Source organism: Drosophila virilis, chromosome 5 (genome assembly GCF_030788295.1).
Source record: "Drosophila virilis strain 15010-1051.87 chromosome 5, Dvir_AGI_RSII-ME, whole genome shotgun sequence".
In the NCBI taxonomy this organism is placed as follows: Eukaryota; Metazoa; Arthropoda; class Insecta; order Diptera; family Drosophilidae; genus Drosophila; species Drosophila virilis.
The window spans coordinates 5,596,226-5,613,098 of NC_091547.1; the positions used below are offsets into that span (position 1 = coordinate 5,596,226).

General features: G+C 40.1%; 1 protein-coding gene across 2 annotated transcripts in view; it reads left to right on the plus strand.

Moving 5' to 3' along the window:
* Positions 1–16,873, plus strand: part of Mef2 (myocyte enhancer factor 2) — a 59,255-nt gene that overhangs the window by 17,332 nt on the left and 25,050 nt on the right. For both annotated transcript variants that reach the window (XM_032436762.2, XM_032436763.2), the window contains exon 3: positions 7,268–7,590. The gene's annotated coding sequence lies outside the window, so the exon portion shown is untranslated. The remainder of the gene's footprint in view (positions 1–7,267; positions 7,591–16,873) is intronic.

Sequence of the window (16,873 nt, forward strand, 5' to 3'; positions counted from 1 at the left end):
CGGCATTTCGCATGCGAGATTTTATTTTGTGCGCTCCGCACTTGACGCTGCGAAAAGGATTTTTGACAATAAACAGACGCATTTTTCGAATGCCCCGCAACACAAGAATCTCCAACACGCTCCTCCCTCCCCCATACGCCCACACACACACACACAGCAGCAGCAGCAGCACGCGGCCGTCCCGTTTAAAAATAACTCCTTGTTGGAAATTCCATAGAAATCGTGCATATTGAAAAATGTATGTAAAAATATTGATGTTTTTTCTTTTCACTTGCGTGCTAATTTTAAAAATTATACGAAGCACTCACACACACACGCACACACATGCTTTTGGCAAGGCAAGTCTAAACAGAGACGCGCCACGCCCCGCATCGCCCCGCCCCGCCTCTCGCCTACTAGTTCAAGTTAATTTAAATGCAACTTACGCGCAAAAGTCTGGCAAATTGTTATGTACTCTATGCCTAGTTTTGTGTGGCATTTATAAAAATATTTGCGATATTTTATTTTATGAAAAAATCAACACACACGCCTTGCCCCGCGCAACTTGCAGCCTCCCGCCCTTTGCGCCATCCCTTGCTTCCATTTTCAAATGCAGCAACAGATGCTCGACAACAGATTTCCTTTCTTTTTTAGTTGAAGGAGATCCGCAGTAAAAGCAACAACAACACACACACACACACAAACACACTGAGACCAAGACGGCGTACCAAAATACTTATAACAAAAACAAAGAAAACCAAAAATAATACGTAAAATTGCTTTAATTTTAAAATATATTTCAGTGTATGCGCCTGTATCTCTCTCTGTGTGTGTGCGTGTGTGTGTGTGTGCGTGCACGCGTCGGCCTTTCGATTTATTTCGAGCGATCGGCCAGAATTAAGAGCTTTATTAGCGCATCGGCCGAGCAATCAAACGCGTCGCATTCAATAAATTCGGTTAAAAGGAATTGTTTTCCATTTCGTATGCAAGTCGTGTGCGTGTCCTTGTGTTGTCCTTTAGGCCTTGTCTATGACAGTTATCGGTTATCGTTAGTTATCGAAACGCGCTCGACGATAACTCGTTGTTGTTGTTGTGTTGTTGTTGTTGTTGTTGCTCTAAGCGTGCGTTGTGTACTTTGCTTTAGCTGGAAATATTTGCATAGAGAAGAGCTGTGCTCAGCTCTGTTGCAGTCATCGATAGGCAGTTGTTATCGATAACATGCATAAAATGTTCAATGTCTCACTAAAATAATATATCGATAGCAGCATATCGATCTTTTGAGTAAGTCTTGAGACCATTTGACTTTTCGAAAGGTTACTGCAACAATAATCGATATGCAACTATCGATAACGAAAACTGTTATACTAACTATGTGCTTATCGATAACAGCTCGCTGGCAAGCTTCGATATGCTTATATCGACAACTTAAGACATATTAATTAACGATGTGTGCATATCGATATCTTCCAAATTATTTGTTATCGATATGCATATGTAAATACCTCTAAAAATGTATGTTATCGATAGCTTTAATAGTATTTGTGATCGATATGCATATCTCGATAACTTTAACAGTATCTGTTATCGATCAAACGTCTTTGCAACTCTATTAATCGATTTTGATAACACACGAGAAATGGCTAATTGGGCGTTTGCACTGGAAAACAAGAGCTTCAATCATTGATAAAACAATTGTTGTTGCTGCATAAATTAAAGTAGACACTTGTATTTTTAGCCGGGCTTCTATTTAAAACGTGCCCGAAATAGTAATTGATTATTAAATGGCGCTGATTATGTGCGCTGCTTCTTATAATCTCATTAGGGATTTCTTTCTCATTTTTTTGTTGCTGTTGTTGTTTTTTTTTTTTTTTTTTGTTGCGCCCATTTTATGCAGATATTATTTTACTTGAAGGTTGTCAGGGTTTCCTTTGCTTTATTTTAATTTGATTTATTTTGCCAGCTTGTTCAGGCTGAAGCTTTGCGGATTTATTCAATCATTTCGCGTTTTGGTTGCGTTTTGGCTTTGCGACTCAGACTCCGAGTCAAGCCGCAAATCCTTTGTACAAACACACAACGCAAAGACACACACACACACACACACACACACACACACACACACACACACACACGCAACACACACACACGCAACCAATGAGAAAACGCATTTCGCTTGAAAATCCCATTAAAACGCCTTTAAAAATGCTTAACTCGCAAAAGCCGAGCTAACACGCTCTTGTGGGCGGCCGGACTGCGTTGGTGTGCGAGGGCGCGGGGGCGTGGTCTTGTCTCTGGCACCTGCATTTGCAATTGTTCGCTTGGGGACTTTGAAATTTGTTTCATTATTCGTAAAGGTGCTTCTCTGGCCGCGTTCTGCGGAATTGTTGGTTATTTATTTTGGGTTACCTCTAAAATTAAAATGGCTCAAAAACACAAGACCAACACACACACACACACACGACGCCAACAACAACAACAACAACAAAGCAAGAGCGAAACAAACGAACAAAAAAGCGTTTTTTATAGAACATTTATTTATAATTATACATTCTCGTTGTATATGCGATTTTGTGCGCCAGTAAAGTGAAGTGTAGGAAATATCGTGCACAGACATATTTTCATTTCGATCCCATTCAATCCGCAGTCGAATTCGTATCGATCCTCGTTCAATTGCCCGTCACGCGTTCAATTCAATGCAAAATCAATTAATTTAAATACAAATATTGTGAATAAAATATAAAATAATATTGCAATTTTCAATTTGGTTTTAGCGTATTTCGCGCCGAAGGACGCGTATTTCCGGCGCCCCTCTCTCCTCGTCTGTTGTCTCTTTTGCGCGCTTCCTCTCTCCCTCTCTCACTCGCACGCCCCGTTAAGTGTTAAAATTGCCCAAAAAGTAATTAAGCACAATAATGTGCCCAATGTTATTAATTCAAATAAATTTCCCATTTTATGCTCAAGTGCTTTCAATTGGGATCAAAATAAGAAGAAGAAAAAGAAAGGGCAAAGCAAAAGCAACGCCTTTTTTTCTCTGTGTTGAAAAGTGAAATTCTGTCAAAGCAATAAAATTTCCCAAAATAAAAGTCGAAACATCTGTTCTTTGTTGTTTGTTAACTTACGAAAAATCTAGCAAAAGTTTACAAAAACAACAAAAACACCAACACAAACAACAGCAACAAATTTGTGCCTAACAGAATGTTAAACAACATGTTGCTGCATGCTGCAGCAACAGATATGTTTCCAACGCATGTTGCCGGCCGCCAGATGGCGCGCGGCATTATCGCTGCGCACAGGTGGCGCCAAAAAACAGCACGATCAACAGCGCATAAGCACAGCCAGATGGCGCCACGCATACAGCTGCGAAACATTGTAAGCCAGTTTTATTGTTAATGAATTGTTTGTTAGGCAAAAGTATTGTAATTAAACACACACACATACTCAATCAGCGGATCATTATATAAATAAATTTTAATACATGTTCTGACAGCAGCAGCGATCAGACGCGCATAACGAACACAAGATGGCGCCACGCATGCTGCTGGCAAACACATGAAGAAAGTTTAAAAAGTCAATTTTTAACTTAAAAAGCAATTAATTAAAATTGTTTAAAAACAAAATGCTGTAGATAAGCATATATCTAAAAGAAATACATTAATCTAAAATAAGTCAGCTTGTTTTTCATATACATATTACTACATATTAGTTCTCGAACAAGTTAAAGTTGTCTCAGTACATTTTCTTCATTGTGCTCAGCAACTTATATGCCCGGCGGGCACAGAGCTGTAAAGCTTCTTAGTTTCTATCCAACTAATCCTTTAAGCCCCCACAATGTATCTCAGCTGTGCGTCTCTCTCTCTCTCTCTCTCTCTGTCTCTGTGTCCCTGTCGGCTGTTATGGTACGTGTTTTAAGTGGGTTTTACATTCAATGTGTGAAAGCTCTGACAATTCAAGTGTGTTTGCACACACTACACACACACCTACGCACACACTCACACCTGCCACACACATTGGCAGGGAATACAGCATGTGGCTAGAGCAGGCTTTCATGGACTTTTATGGCTATGCAGCTGGATTTCTGATCGATTGTGCTCTGACGAGCTGTCTTTCGTAGTTTATATAAATATATATATATACACAAAGGTAGATAACTGATATGTCGGATAGTCCTATAAGATTTCTATTTAAAAATCAAAGTGTATTTGCGAAACGGCTTTTGCTAGACGAAATCTTTACTGCGTGACCTCAAAAAATGCTCGGGGTCAGGCTTAGGCTTAGTCTGTGTGAGGCAAGGCTTAATTGAGAGGCGGCGGCGGCGGGTTGTAGAGTGTGGGGTGGCAGCAGCAGTAAGTGGGCTTAGAGACGTGTCTCTCATGCCTAAACGCATGTGCTAAGCATTTCCGTTTCCGTTGAAATTTAATACGCATAGGCACTTGCTGCGCTCCAAAATGCAGGCAGCCAGGCAAGCAGGCAGACATGTGTGCCGCTCCTAGGCGCAGTTATTGTACTTATCTATATATACATATAGTATACTATAGCATATATATATATATATATACGTGTGTGTGTGTGTGTGTATTTGTATGTGTGCATATGTGTAGCTCACTCTTTTCTATGAGCGCAGGCTGTGTCCCCTTTTTTTTGGCACTTGCCGCGCGGCGCATATTTCTTTTTAATACCTATTGAGAATGCCTAAAAGGGGTATATTAGCTTGACGCAAATGCATGTAGCAGGTGAAGCGAAGCTGCTTTGATCTTATTAGCCCATGTTTGTGCGTCTTTCCGTTCGCCCGTCTCTTCGACCATCCGTCTATGCCTCCTTTGGTCCTTTCATTTTCTTCCGAACTTCCATCTGTCCGTCGTTTCGTTCGCCCGTCTCTTCGTCCGTCCGTATTTCCCTCCTTTCGAGCTTCCGTTTGTCTTTCCCTCCTTCTGGTCTTCCTGCCGTTCGTCCGTCTCTCCGTTCGTCCTGCTGTCTGACTGTCCACCCGACTTTCCATACTCTTGTTCTTTCGTAAAGGTTGGAATGGATCTCAGAACTGATAAGAGCTAGAGACTTGAAATTCTAAACGTAGCTCCTCCTCCATCGATAGCTTGACCCATTTTCAAGCAATCGATAAATATCGTTATCGAAATAAGGTTTTAAGAACTTATCTCTTCGACCTTAAGAGCTACAGTCACCAAATTCCAGATGTCTTTTTAGTATACATACTTGCATCTATATCATTTCACTTTTTCATATTTTCATTTGCCTTTGGCAGAAGTAGGTGCAGGGTATACCCTAGTCGAGCAGACCCGGGCAGAGCACTTCTGGTCGTTTCTTTTTTTTTTTGTGCAAACTTCGTGCAATGTTTTCAGCTTGTTCTTGATTTTTTTATTTCTTTCCTTTTGTTTTTATTTTTTTTATACTTATTTTGTTTAATACATTTTTTTTATTTTTTTTTTTTTATTAATTTTTTATTGTGCTTCTAGAAGCATTAACGACTCTTTCTAAATTGCAACAAAATGTTGTTGTTTATTTACGCAAATTTGTGTAGACTTTGGCCAAATGCCAGGAATTACGAAAAGCCCGCAAAACACGACGCCATTTTCAAAAAAAAAAAGACTGACAAAATAACAAAAAAATCTCAAAATGCCAGCCAAAAAAAAAAAAAAAAAAAAAAAACAAATTGAACCCCAGCAGGAACAACAACAAACACAGTCGAACAAAAGTGAGGCACGAGTTTATCATGGAAAATATTTACAAGAATATTTGTTAACTTATTCATTAATTGCGGCGCCCCAACCAACCAATATGATTTAAGGGATGGGTGGGGGAGGGGAGTGCGCTGTCTTGTCACCCCATTGAATTCGACATTTTCATTTCCATTTCCATTTCGGTATTTTCCTTCGTTTCCCTCTGTCATAGGTGGGCGTACGTTCTGAAAAGTTGTTTGTCCCGTGCGCGCGACGTATAGGGCATGTCATAAAAATCATGTGAAAAGCGCCACAAGAAGACGCACAAAAATGTCGAAAATCATGACAAGCCACGGGCGAGGGGGGCGGAGAGGCTAGCGGTAGCGTAGGGGTACACACGACCGGGGGGTTGGTGGGTGGGGGGTTGTCGGTGTGTGAGAAGAAGAGGGGGAAATATTGTAGAATTTATTATAGACAACTGTGTTGCCTGAATTTTCGGCTACGTTTGTTTGCTTTTTGGCAGCAGCTCTGTCATTTTCACTCTCCCCCTCTCTCCCTCTCTCTTTCACTCACTCTTTATCTGCCTCTCTTTCACTCTCGCTTGTATTGTGCTGCGACGCATAGCAAAAAAAGGAAATGCTGCAGACTATTTGGACCCGCTGGAAAAGCTCCTCTTGCGAGGGGCCATGGCAACACACACACACACACACACACACAAACACAGAGATACACAGCTACCGTTACAATGCATGCCCCCCCCCCCCCCCCCCCCCCCTCCCTCTCCATATACACACTGATCAGTGTGTGTGCGTGTGTAGTTGTAGTTGTTGCTGTTGCTTTCTGTGGTTGTGGCTGAATGCGATTGCTGTCGCTGCTGCTGCTGAAGCATTTCATTAGCCACCCACACACAACACTATGCGCACACTCACACGCATACACTCACACACACACACTCACACACACACGCACACACACGCACAACACTCATAACACTCATGTACACTCACTCTAGAAGCGCAGGCAATGGCTGGCATGTGGGCGTTGGGACCAGCACGCGCGCTCTGCTCATGTGTATACCCTGTAAAAGAGTGGCAAAACTGGGCATATGCTCTTGCAAGTCAGCATGTTAACTAGAAGCAGGGCATAAGAAAGGATATGCAAAAGATATATAAAGTCAAGTCTTTGATTTCCACTTCAAATCAATTCGAGAAACCAATCTGGCTAAAAAAAAACCCTTTGCTTCAACTTAAAAGTTCTCTTCCTTTAAAGATCTTTATTTTGAAACAGCTTTTATTTAGCTTCCTTTTTTCTCATAATACCCAGCACATATTATCGTACCCAATTACAGGGTATCAACGAGTCAAGCATAGCAAAAAGTTTGTAGGACTTGCATAAAACCGCAAAACATAAAATTCTGGGTCTTTGGGTTTCAAGCTCGGACTTGTTGCATCTGAAAGGCATTTGCGGTGCGTAGCCACTCGTGAGTCCGCGGGGAATCCATTTTGAAATACATGACGCAAATGGAGTATCTATAGATATGGCCTGGCTATATTTAAGCATTTGGCAGAGCCTCTACTCAAGCGAATAACTATTGTTTTTGACATATTCTTCGATTGCAGTTACACAATTCGGCAGCAGAGCGAACGCGACGCAGCGTCACATCAGATACGACGTCAATTGACAGCGACAACAACTGAATCCAAGCAGCATCAGGATAAAATAATAATAAAACACCTTCAAGTACACACACACACACACTCACACACTCCAGTGGCTGAAGAGCATTCATTTTGCCATATGCAACAAATAATACAAATATACAGATATATAGATATAAACAGATATATATATGACTGTATTTAACATGTTAACTGGCACTGGGAACGTTGGACTATATCATTTTTGGACTCTTTGATGTTGCTCAAAAAGCGGCATTTGGCAGGTAAGCAGCTTTTTAGAGTGTTAAAAGTAGTATATGGCAGTAATTACTGCTTTAATTACTTCTAATTACATGAAATTACTGAATTAGTTGCATTATCTAGACATATAATGTAGTATATAACATTAAATATTGCTTTAATTGCGTATAATTACTTGAAAATTCTTTATTAATAGCATTATTTAAACATACTATATATTATAAATGTTTAATTACTTGTAATTACTTAATTGATTGCATGTTTTATATGCAGCGTTTAGAATTCCCTAGTTAATTCATTACGCGAACGAAAATTTAATAGACACTCGAGTAATTTAAATTATGTAATTTGTAAACTAATTAATTACTGAATGTTTAAATGAAAAGCAATTCAATTACTTAAAGTAATTGAAATTGATTATTTTATGACTATTGCTAAAGTTATTATGAGTGAAGGTAAATAATTACTTAATATTTAAATTCGTATTAGTCAATAATAACTTATAATAATAATAATAGTTAATAACATATGAAAGCAGATGATAATTACATTTTACGAGTTAATTCTCTAACTTGACCGGGAAATTGGCCAATTACAATTACAATTAGCTTATACAGAGTCATAGCAAAGTTAATTCATTGGCGATCTATTAAATTAGATAATGAACCAACTAATTAACAATTAAAATGCATAGTTATTAATGTAAAGTAATTAATTGCTGTGTTATAATATTTGTCGCAATTTGAGTTTAAATGTAATTAGGCACAAAATTGTGTCCAAAATCGAGCTAAAACCAAATTCTTAACTCATTCAAGTGTCAACAATATAAAAGTCTTTATTGGCCAGTTACACAGTTGGTCAAGTGTCCACTGAATAGGCCGACGCGCACATGTGTGTGTGTGTGTGAGTGTGTGTGTGAGTGTGTGTGTGTGTATGATGTGTGTGTATTCATGCCAGCAGCATTCGAGACCTACAACAACAGCTGAGCATGTATTGTACTCTGAATTATGTACACATATAACACATACATATGCATGGGTATACATAATGTATACGCACACACACACACACACACGCACACACATAGTCAATGTTGCCTTTGGTATTTCTTGGCGTTCAATTAACGTAAAACATTTGCCAAGAATTTTCTTGAGTCTTTTTTGGCTCGCCTCGCATATTGTAGCTTGCGTTGGCAACAGTGTGGAAAAGCGTGGCATAAAGAAAATGCTGGGAAATATAAAGCTTGTTCGTATTACACTAATCAACACACACACACACGCACACACACACGCACAGGCACACGCATTAATTAACATTTAGAAGTCAACTTTAATGAGCTCAACGAGAGTTCAACGCACGTTTGGCTCCTGGATAAGTTTTCACTTTTATTTCTCATCATTTATTTCAATTGAAATTGTGTGCAAAATTGCCTAAGCTTTTCCATTTTCCTCTACTAATTTTCCTATTATTCTTCTTTCTTTAATTTATATCATGCTCGTTTTGCATTCGTCGAATCGAAAAGGGAGGCAAATGAATGTGCGTCATGCAAAACAATTTCTTCATTATTGAACGTCATTGCTGGCAATTTTTGAAATGTATCTTTTTCATGGAAATTATCAAATATTCATGCGTGCGTGTGTATACTGATATATATATATATGCGTGTGTGTGTGTGTGTTTGTATATCATCAGCAATTCAAGCACGCGTCTAATACACACACACACACACACACCTGCAACAAATGCGCGCGGTGGGGAGGGGGGGGGGGCTTTTGTGCGGCATCTCGACACGCATTTCGTATGCTGACTTTACTGTACCGCGTGTTACCTGTAGCTGTTGTTGCTGCCGCCCAAAAAAAATCTCATCAAACGCAGAAACCGAATATTTTCAGCATGTTTTTTTATACGCTCACAAAAGGTAGTCGAATATTGTGATGCGACTTGTAACGAGAAGTCACGAATATATGCTTATAGCTAGTATATATATACTCTTATGTATGCCTAGTACTCGTATATATACTTATAAATATATAAAATATATACTCTTATAAACATGTCTAGGCTGTATACTCTGATACATAGACCTAGAATCTAGAATCCTTCTATACACAGCGAGTATATAGACTCTTCTACATATGCCTAGTATATATATTTATATTCGTCAACTGCTTAACGAGTCATCATAGTCAAGTTTCTCTGTCGCGCTCTCTCTCTCTCTCTCTCTCTCTCTCTCTTTATATGGTCGTCTCTCACTTGCAAAGCACTCTTTTGGATCGTTTCACTATATCATAAAGCACGGCTGCTTCTTTTTTTCCTGTTCGTCTAGTGTATTAAATCTTCGGCTAAATGCAGCCAGCTGCGCTTTCATCTTGTTTTTATACGCGCAATTATTGTGCGCGACGACCGCAATAAAAGAAAATTAAAGTTTTTCCCTTTTGGTTCTTGTGCTTGTTGCCCGTCTTCTTCTTCTTCTTCTTCTTCTTGCGCTGTTCTTTCAATTTTCCTGCTGTCAGTCCGTGTCGCATCTTTTGGCTCGGCTCTTATGTGGCCCGCCCCTCCGCCTCAACCGTTCGGCGCACACCGCTAGCCCTAACCGCCGGCTCCCCCCCTGCTCGCTGCTTTCAGCTGGGTGACATTTTGTGCATTTTGCATTTGGCCGAACGTTCTGCCATTTCATTTGCAGCGTCAAGTATTTTGGCCACGTTCCAAAATGTTTGTGTCGCCACAGACGTTCGCCCATCCAATGGGGCACCGCTCATGGGGACAGTTAGTGATTAAGCGTGAAAATATCAGACTCATCATCGTGCGGCCAGTGCAACTAACCCAAGAGCTAACCAAGCGCTGAACAGCCCAAAAAGACTCAGCAAAATCTCTGATCAAAATGGCGACACTTTTCGCTTGTTTTTCTTTTTGTTTGTTATTTATTTTTTTCCTTTGGTATATTAGAAAACTGTTTTTCTTAGCTCGTTTGTTTTTCTAGCGATTTCTTTTGCCAGATTTTGCACATTCATTTTGTTTGCATGCAAATTAAAATACTTGTTTCATGTTTTCATACTGTGTACTGTACCGAAATGATATTCAACTGGCAAATGGTTCTGGCTTATTGACAAGCTAAGAATGTGCATTTACATACAATTTATTGGCTGACATATGTGAACATAACAGGATACTTTAATTGTGCCTAACAGTCATGTTATTTGCAGCTATATGTAAAGTAACAGACTTTGTTAACAGCTGTTACATCATTTACTGGAACTCTTTTTCTTTCAACTAACCTAGGTTATTTTTCTTTTTTTGACAGTTTACAGATAGAATTTTTTTAACATTAACATGTTACTTGGCTGTTTGTACTATTTGTACTTCTGTTAAATTAACAGAAACGACTGCTGATCACAAACTGATCGATAAAATGCATTGAAAGTATGTCGAACGCTGAGTGCATGCATTTGCATAAGTATATAGTACTACATAAGATCAAATTTACAGAATTTACAATTCGTATGCAATGCATATATATGTATTTCTTACAAAGATCGTGTGGCATTCTTTCGGTTTCTGTGTATACATATATTTACTGTATTTGCCCATGTGTTGAGGATAGGGAGCAACAAATTGTACAATTCACTGCATACAAAAAATGTTTATACGAAATGTCAGTACAACAAAACAATCTGCTGCTCTCCTGCGCTGCAGCTGTATGCGTAACGTGTATAAACACATACATACGTCATGCATTAATGTCTGTGTCTGTGTGTGTGTGTGCGTGTGTTTGCGTTTTGCCTCTGGCAGCTGCGCAAATGGCGACGACAGACATCACTATGGTGGGGCCCTGAGGGGTGGAGGGGGGGCGTGCGCAGGGTTGCGACATGCCCGATTTTGCAACTGTACATGCGAGCATCCATGGGCAACGGTGTTTTTCGTAACGCATAACGGCAGCACCTGTCTTGGAGGCCAGCCAGACAGCCGAAGCGCTGCCCGAGCACAGAGCCGAACGAGTTGCAAAATATATTTTAATTGCGAAATGACAGCGAGAGCAACGAAAAAAAAAAGGAAAACAACAACAAAAATGTTGTTTTTCAAACTGAAAACAAAAAAAAAATACTGTAATTTAATCAGCAAGCAGAGCGCTTTGCTGCACAGGAGGAGGGGATGCGGGGGCACACACACATAGGCAGCAAATGAGTGACGTACACAGGCGAGACCAAAGCAGCGCCACGTAACGTTAACGACTCTTCACACAAAGCCAAACGCGCGCACTCGTTCGCACTCCCTCACACCTTCAACTATGCGGCGATCGCAGGCAGCGCAGTCGGCGCAGTCGCCGCCGCAGCAGCGACCACAGCGCTTGTCTATATTTAGACAGAAAATGCAAATGGCCGCACACGCACGCAATGCTCAGGACAGTTGAATAGAGAGTGAGCGAGAGAGTGAGAGTGAGGTGAGTAGGTGAGTGAGTGAGAGTGAGTCACATGAATGTGCGCACACACACCTAGACAAAGCTTGGCAGCATTTTGCGCAGGCGCTTTTCGGCTCAGATAGAGAGAGAGGCACAGGCAGAGAGAGTGAGTGAGCAAGTGAGCGAAAGTTATGTGTGTGCAAATGTAAATTCTGATCGCACGGCCGCCATTTTGTGTTAACTAACTATTGCTCGTGATTTTTGTGGCGTTCCGTTTTGGCACGCGGCTTTCGATCAATTTGTTGGTTCGTTGTACGTTTGGTTTGCTTTATAAATAAAAAGGATAATTTTTATAGATTTTGGCTGTGTGTGTTTATTTGTACACGTTTGTGTGTGTCTGAATGTGTGTGTTTGCAACACAAAAATATCCATAACTAAATTTAACATTTGTTTTTGTTTTATATTTAACTTTGCCCGTGTTATTTTGGCCAACTTGTTGTTTCTGAATGAATGGCAGACAACAGGTCGCAACTTATAAATACTTACAGCCGCCATACACTGCCCTACTCCCCCTACCCAGTGGCCACCCCCCCCTTCATTTAGTGAGTATTTTGTAGTAAAAGAAATTATCAATTGTTTCATTTTGGCTCTTGCATTTCTCTTCGATCTTCAATCGAAATAAACAATTGATTTGTTGCTAATTGGCCTGCGTTTATATTTACACAAATTGTATTTTCGAATTTTAGTCGATATTTTTATAGATATAGATATTTATATATACATATTTATATATATATATATATATATGTATTTAACAAGTTGGCACGTGCCGCTGCTAAATCTGAACATTTATTTATGCAACGCCGCAGACTATAGACTACATACATATATAAACAGACAGACAGAGAGACAGACGGACAGACCGCCAGTTAAACAGTTTTATACATAGATTGTCTATGGATGTCTGCATCAGGCCATTCAATGTTTTGAATATAAATGTTTGTTTTTATTGGCTTATATTATCCATGTTGTCTTCATTGGCGATTTGTTGTTGCAACAGCTGCCGACTGGGTGGTCCAGAATGTCCAGACAGTGCGGCACAAAAAGGAGGCGGGTCTGGCATTGGCTGTTGCAATTAGTTGTTGTTACCATTTGCTGTGTTTATTAATCTGTTGCGCCAATCTGTCTACAAATATTGTGCCAAACCGTAACTAAATAAATACTAAGTTGAACTAACTAATAAGACAATCAATAGAAGACACGGCAGAAGCATGCTTTACAGTTTATGGAATAAGAAGTTTTGATAGACATTGCAATTGTGTCTTTAATGCCTTTTGGGCTGTTAGAATTAGTTTGAAATGTCACATATCCATAGAAAAATATATATAAAAAGTATTGTAAATGTTTATAAACAGCATTTGTCACGGCTCCGGGCATATATCATTAGCTAGTTGTGCCTATTTTACAAGAATTCTCTCATTTCCATTTATATTCTTCTTTGTTTTTGTCGCACTCATTAATCTTCATTGATCTTCGCGAACCATGTCAAACTTCAGCAAGACTATTACCGGGCAGACGGTGCTTAAACTAGTTGAGAATTTTAATGACTGCGCTCTCTCATAATTGTCGCATCATTTAACAATTGCATATCATGCTTTTAATACTAGATGCTTTACTTGCCCGTGCCTGTGCTTCATTCCCAATGGGTATCAATCATAAGTAAATTCTATTTCTAGTCCTCTATCCACCCCCCCAATAATTGTCAAAGTATGTGCAACAAAATTAGGGAATTCAACAAATTATAAAAATTATGAACACGAATGTGTCGCGCACGGGGCGTAACGAACTGTCTTGGCTAGAGCTTATGGAGAGGAAGACCCTGTCGAAAGGATTGCATATGCGCCACCACAAATTAAACGTGTTCCCTTTTGACGGGGCTGGGGGCAAGCGTTTCCAAAGATGCCACAGGCAGACATACACACACACACACACACACACACATATATATATATATGTGTATATGTATATGTGCTTATGTATTATGCTTTTGCTTAAGTGCATTTTCCCCAATGTGCGCGCAGCTACCTACAGAAACTACAAAAACTACAGCCAAATGCCACGTAGAGCACGCCTGAGTCGGCCAGAGAGATTTGCTATGGGATTATATCTGGGAAGACTGCTCAGTTTACTAATTGCTTCCGCTACTGCCTCGGCTACGGCTGCTGCTTGAAGTTTTTAGGGGTCTAGAGATTCATTTTAATTGCATTTCTTTTAACGGTAACATCAGCCACCAGCCAGCCCCCAGCCAGAGGCCCGAGGCACGCAGCACTCGATCCCTGAGTCAACGTATGGTCTGCCCCTTACGGCGCGGTTCCGTTGTGATGGCGGCGTGCTCGACGTTGCCCGGACGGCGACGTCAATAACATTTGTGTCTGCACACACACGCACACACACACACAGTCACACAGACAGGCAGACAGGCCTTAGTGTGCGTGTAGTTGCGCTCAATAACAAAAATCAAAGGAAACAGAAACGAGCAGCACATACATTATACATATATATGTATATAGGTATATGTATATAGCTGCAGATTCCCTTAACAAAAGATCTGATCGCAATGGAGCTGCTTTAGGTGAGAAATACAAACACACACAGATACACACAGACACACACACACACACACACACACAGATACTAAGCAGCGCAGCGGTGCGGGTCATAAACATATTTAAACTAGAGAGCCCCGTCGTCCACTTGAGCTGCATTTCAGCAATGCAATTGCCCATGTTACCGAATGCCTGAAAAAGGAAGCGGCAAAAGGATGTGCATACTTGAGCTCATGAAACGGTGGCAGTCAAGAGGAAGCTGCCCCCGGCAAATGTGCTTGCTTGGAAAACAAATATTTTGTAAGCATGTCTGTGTGTCTGTGTGTTTGTACTTTTGTCTATCATTGACTTTTTGGCACATATACGGTTCATTTCATGAGCCGAATCGGAGATGCCATGTGCTGCACGCCAACAATAACAACAATAACAACAGCAACAACAAATTGTGCACACATGTTGCGTGTGTTGTTTTCTTCTTTTTTTTTTTGGCTAGTTTTTTTTTCGCCCCTTTCCCATTTAAATTGTTGTATTTTTTTGGGGGGGCGACATAAGACCAACAGCTGATTGAACATACACGAAAAATGTATCTATATATATATATAGAAGGCGTTCGCAGGATTTACTTTTGAGCTGCCCAACTGTGTATAAAATTATCCATCAACAGCTGAGCTGACTGACGTCACAAACGCTGCAGACTGTGAAACAACAGCTGGCAATTGATTTTTGAGTACATATACATCATACATACATTCTAAAGGCTGGTCTAAGGGGAGCGCCATCAATTAGAGAATGTGTCGAATGATATTCATTTCCTAGTCTACACACATGTTATGTTAAATAAATGTTATGGTCCATAACGCGTTATTTAACTACAATTTTAAGTTACAATACATATTCAACTTTTTGAAATTTAATTAATTTAAAAGAAAAAAAGTGCTACTGTAATTGTTTCTGACTGAAAATGTTACTGTTTGGGTTTCTGTTACTGCTGTTGTTAAGCCTGCTGTTATTATGAGGGATTATGTTACTGATTTCTGTTAACTTGGCTGTTGATTTTAAGACATCTGCTAGTATTAGGGCTTCTGTTACTATATTTGAGCCTGTTTGTGTAAGGCGTTCTGTTAGTGCTCTTGTTAAGGGGTCTGTTAGTGTTAGGGTTTCTCTTGCTCGTGCTGTTATGGTGTTAGAGCTATGGTTTCAGTTAGTTGCGTTAGTTGTATGTGAACTAGTTCAGCTTTATGTTAATGTTGCTGTTAAGCATTTGCTCAGTGTTAACGTTTGTGTTGCTCTTGCTGTTTAGGTAACTGTTAAGACTGATGTTATTGCTGCTGTCAATGTTTCTTTTAGTACTTTCTATTACTGTTGCAGTTAAGCTTTTTATATTTTTATAAAAGAAATGTATTCTCCATTTACGTCAATTCATTACGAAAAGTGCAGCAAAAGCTGTCGAATGTGTCGACAAATTATTTAAAAGCATGTTATATTCAGAAAAGTTAAAGCAGCTCAACGGAAGAGGATCAAAATACAAGACTGACTGAATGAGTCATAAGAGGCTAACGAAATAACCGTGTTCGAAACTCAGGCTACGTTCGAGCCTTGCCATTCACATTGTGCACAAAGCTTATAAATATTTGATACACATTTTTATCAACAAAGATACGCACATGAAGCTGTAAGAAGAACTCCCTAATGCCGCATCAGTCTTAATACACGAAATGCGCAATTTTTGCGCTTGATGTTATGCAGAACAGATGAGAGTAATGCCTATATGCATGTCTTTCTGTCTGCTTGGCTTTGGCAAAACGAGACAAGCTAAAGCCAATGCTGTCAAGCGCGCCTCGTCATGCGATTGCGAGTACCCGAAGTAAACAGCTTGCAAAGATTTATGGTATCCTTTCAACTTTAAACTGGCATTGCTCTGGCTGCTGTTGCACGAGATGACAATGCCCCTCGCCAAGTTGAACTCATGCAAAGTGTGTGCTGCTCTGCGCTCTGTGCTCTGTAGCTAAGCCAGCTCAGGGGGGGCAACTCTTTCGGCTGCTGCTGCCTGGCTTGGCTACCCTCTTGGCAGGAGGTTACATTGAACTGATCGTCATAAATCGCATGTATCCTCTTCCACTTCTTGTCGGGGGCGTTCAAAAACGCTTCGACAGTCAAGATTAATTGGCCCAGCCAGCAAATGTTGTCATGCCAATCGAGTATTTTACACAAAGTGCTCAAACGCACTCATTGTACACATTTGATTCACTTAATAACAGCTTTGTTCTCTATACCCTGTAGACAGCCAGAAAGTGGGCATGATGA